This window comes from Rhincodon typus, chromosome 24 (genome assembly GCF_021869965.1).
Source record: "Rhincodon typus isolate 14 chromosome 24, sRhiTyp1.1, whole genome shotgun sequence".
Taxonomy (NCBI): domain Eukaryota; kingdom Metazoa; phylum Chordata; class Chondrichthyes; order Orectolobiformes; family Rhincodontidae; genus Rhincodon; species Rhincodon typus.
This window is the reverse complement of record NC_063355.1, coordinates 45,942,545-45,947,621: the sequence shown is the minus strand read 5'-3', so window position 1 is coordinate 45,947,621 and position 5,077 is coordinate 45,942,545.

The window sequence follows — 5,077 nt, the reverse complement described above, 5'->3', positions numbered from 1 at the left end:
CTATGTTAGAGGCTTACCTGACTCCCCAAACCATTTCCACGATCTACAAAACAGAAATCTGATTTGATGGAATACTTTATATTTGACTGGATGAGTACAACTCCAAAACTCAAGTTTAACATTGTCTAGGACAAGTTTACTCATTACATTGGCATGTAATTACCACCTTAACCATTCACTTCTTCCAGTACTCTGGCTGCAGGGACTTACAATCACAAGATGCAGCTGTCAACTTGTCAAGGCTTCTATAGTGGTACATTCTACACACATTATGTATGTCTACCACCTAGAAGGTTAAGGTGCAGCAGGTGCAAGTTCACCAAGTTACAAGTCATCCTGACTTGGAAGCATGTTGCCGTTTTTGTTGCAATCAAATCCTGTACTTCCCTCCTTAACTGCACTGTGGGACTACCTGCACTACCCAGACAACAGTAGTTCAAGAAAGTGGATTCTTGTCACATTACCATGGTGATTAAGTAACGGGCAATAAATGCTGGCATTATCAGCAATATCTATGTTCCACAAATTAATTTTTAAAAATACATTGGCTAAATAGATGCTGAGTTTCCTACAATGTTCCATTTGATTTTCACAGTGCTGAACTTACTGTATTTTATATTATGTAACAGTGTCAAATTCTCGACTGTACACTAATTCAAGTCCAAGTTTGTCTACTTTAAGCAATCATCAGTTGACAGTCTTAAATGGTGACAATGTGTTTGTTCGGTTTGTCATTGTACAATTTTTAAAAATTATTTTGCAGGATATGGGCATCTATCGTTCATTCCTATGTATCAAATTAAGAAGCAAAACCTCAAAGGGAATTAACTCTGTCTGAGCCATGTGCAAGTTGGCATATAGCAAAGATGGTTAGATAAATGAATGTGGGGCTGAAGACTGTTGCAGTAAAAGTTGTTTGTGGTTTGTGAGTACTTACTAAAACTGAAGAAAGTGACGTGTACTGTTGGGGGATGATCAGTACCTGAACCATGCTGGGATAGTGTTCTCATGAACCAGTTAATGGGAAGTTGAGTGGCCTTTAAAGTTAATGGGAACAAAGGATGAAATTCGAGAAGATGTGGTAAACCAATGAGTAGAGCTAAGATCAAAGAGAAATTAATATGGGAAAGGATAAACAGACCATGGCTGGAACAGAAAGACAACGCAATTGTAAGAGTAAAACACGTTGCTATAATAATGAAAGAGCAAAATTAAACATTCCATATTGTACCTGAATACACAAACAACTAATATCTTTTAGCTATTACAATGAATTGATTGCAGGATGTCATATATTAGAACCTGAGTATTGAAGGGTTTGGCATTCAGCAAGGATAAGTGGCTAAGTGACAAGTCCTTAGACTTGGCTTGACTTCATTCTAAAGGTCTTAAAAGAAGTGGCTAACAAGATAGTTGATATTACAAAATAAAGTCTGTAGGTGCTGAATATTTGGAATAAACAATATCTGAAATTACTGGAGAAACTCTGGTTTGGCAGCATCTGTGGAGTGAGAACAGTTAACATTTTGAGTCTGTCACTGGAGCTCTGAAGTCATACTGAACTTGAAACATTAACTGTGTTCTCTCAAAAGGTACTGCCAGATTTTCAGCATCCATAGAACTTTGCTTTTATTTGAGCAGCAGAAGGATCTGAGTATCCTGGAGCATCAATTACGAGAGGTTATTAATGCAGGCACATACATATCAGAATGTTATAGTTTATTGTAAAGGGAACTGAACACAAAAGTAGGAAAATTATACAGAGCATTGATGAGACCACATCTGGAGTATCGTGTACAGTTTTAGTCTCTTTATTAAGAAAAGACAATACAGTGGAACCTTTTGAGAGATTTTCTTGAGTAATAGGTGGGTTAACTTAAGCCTTGCCTGTCCAGTCTTTCATCTTATATGAGAGATGACTTGATTGAATCATAAAAGATTTTGGGGAGTGGGAGTCCTAAAGGGTGTAGAACGCAAGTATGTTTCTGTTTATGGGAGAACTAAGGATTACTCTAAAAATGAGGGATCACTCACTGAAGATAGAGATGAGAATTATTTAAAGGGTTATTCTCAAAAAATGAAGTGTGAATAGAGTCTTTGAAATCTTTTAAGACAAAGGCAGGTAGATTCTGGATAAGCAATGGGCTAAATGGTTACTGGGGCTAGCTACAGATGTGGAGTAATCAGATTAGCCATTATCTTATTGAATGGAGGAACATACTTGAATGGGTTAAGTGGCCTACTCCTGCTAATTTGTTTTGTTTGCATATTAATTGCCTTTGAGAAAGTAGTGATAACCCGTTTCTTTGAACTGCTTTCGTACACATAGAGTTGTACATCCCACAATACTGTTAGAAAGACAGTTCCAGGAATTTGATCCAGTGACAATGGTGCAGACTTCATAGAATCCACAGAATCCCTACAGTGTGGAAACAGGCCCTTCGGCCCAACAAGTCCACACTGAACCTCAGAGCATCTCACCCAGACCCATCCCCCTGTAACCCACCATATCTACACATCCCTGGACACTACGGGCAATTTAACACGGGCAATCCACCTAGCCTGCACATCTTTGGACTGTGGGAGGAAACCCACACAGTCACCCAAGGGTAGAATCGAACCCAGGTCCCTGGTACTGTGAAGCAGCAGTGCTAACCACTATGCGTCCCACTTGTGTGAAATATATATACTGTCATAGACTAGGGCTGCATGGTCTCTCGGTTCCATGTGTCAAGCCTCATTGATGTAGCGCACTGGATATCGAGCCCTACTATTTCCAGAGTTGTAAAAAACAGTTAAAGATTTTATTAAAGTATACAAAATTCTCCAAATTACCTGTCCTTTAAGACCCAAGTTAACAAAGCATGGATCAGGTTTTTGTACTTAATTAGGGTTGCTATTTATTATAAATAAATAGAATCTAGGAATAGGTAAACAACTATATACTGTTGACATACAACTCTACTTGTTAAACCACACCCTTATAAAATTTCTCAGTACACAAAAATAAAACGGGTGCTAAGGATGGAGGGAAAACTGGGATGTTTAATGGTCCCCGTTCACAGAGATGATCATTTTTGCCTTGTCAGGATTTGCTGTTTTTCAAAGCTCTCGTCTCCAGGTGCTTTCACTTGATTACAGGAGACATAGAGCAACAGATTCACAACTTATAGTCTCTGACTTATTGATTAAAAACAACAGCTTACAGCATGTGGTGAGAGAAATCAACTGACTTTCTTCAGACTTTAAGTTTTATTTTTCTGGATTGCCTTACACTTGTGTGGCACAAATGTTACTTGGCAGTTATTAGCCCACTTTGTACAGTACGATCTGCCCCTAGAATGCACAAAACAATACTTTTCACTGCATCTTGGTACATGTGACAATAATTAATCAAAACAAATCAAATCATCCGGTCCATGGAATGCTTCAATATCTGAAGAGTTGCAAATGTTGTTGAACATTGAGTGATGAATACTCTAACACCCCATTTCTGACCACATAATAGCAGGAAGATTATTGATGAAGCAGCTGAAGATGGTTGCACCTAAGGCACTACCCTGAGGAATTCCTCCATTGATGGCTTTGGAGATGAACAATTAACAACAACAACTGCCTTATTTTGTGCTCAGTATAACTTTAGTCACTAGAGAGTCCCTGCCCCCACTTCCCCTGATTCTGATTGACTCTTGTTTCGTGTGGGGTCTGTGATGCCACACTATGTCAAGCACAGGCACTCTCGCCTCTGGTGTTAGGCTTTTTGTTCATGTTTGGACCAAGATTGTAAAGAGGTCAAGAGCTGAGGAGTGTTGGTGGAACTGAAATTACGTATTTCCAAGGAGCTGAGCAGCTTCATTCCTATGAATGTTTTGATGTCTATGCCTTTGGGGGTCACGATGTTGAGGTGCTCTCGTGGATTTCAACTTGCCTCAGCACTGCTAACCTCTCCAAGTCAGGTAGCTGAGCTGCTTACCGTTGATTAATCTGGCAGCATTGTGACAATAAACACAGAGGCCTCCCGTTAGGAAGCCAACAGCAGGAAGATTGCAACATCAGTCTTGCTGCTAAAAATTATGGTGTTGAATTCTCATAGGTCAGACACAAGGGTCCAGATTAAGCTCTTTATACAAAATTAAAACAGACTGCACCATTTATCATCCAAAAGGCAGCTCATCCAAAACAAACATAGAAGATAGAAGCAGGAGGAGGCCATTTGGCCCTTCGAGCCTGCTCTGCCATTCATCACGATCATGGATGATCAAACTCAATAGCCTAATCCTGCTTTCCCCTCATGACCTTTGATTCCATTCGCCCCAAGTGCTATATCTAATCGCCTCTTGAATACATTCAATGTTTTGGCATCAACTACCTTGTGGTAATGAATTCCACAGGCTCACCACTCTTTGGGTGAAAAAATGTCTCCACATCTCCATCCTAAATCGTCTACTCCAAATCCTCATACTTGGACCCCTGGTTCTGGACACACCCACCATCGGGAACATCCTCCCTGTGTCTATCCTGCCCAGTCCTGTTAGAATTTTATAAGTCTTTATGAGGTTTCCCCCTCATTCATGTGAACTCCAGTGAAAACAATCCCAACCTAGTCAGTCAATCTCTCAAAATCAGCCCAGTAAACCTTCGCTGCACTGCCTCACAAGCAAGAGCGTCCTTCCTCAGAAAAGGAGACCAAAATTGCACACAATATTCCAGGTGTGGTCTCACCAAGGCTATGTATAGTATAACTGCAACAACACATCCCTGCTCCTGTACTCGAAACCTCTTGCAACATACCATTTGCCTTCTATATCGCCTGCTGCACCTGCATGCTTACCTTCAGTGACTGGTGCACAAGGACACCCAGGTCCTGGTGCACACTCCCCTCTCCCAATTTACAGCCATTCAGGTAGTAATCTGCCTTCTTGTTTTTGCTTCCGAAGTGAATAACCTTACATTTATCCACTTAATATCGCACCAAATACAGGATGAGATCATTAGCTCACAATTAGCAGTGGGACATGAATCCACTACTTCTAACTCACACATGAAGATGCAAAAGTAATACTACTTATGCTTTGAA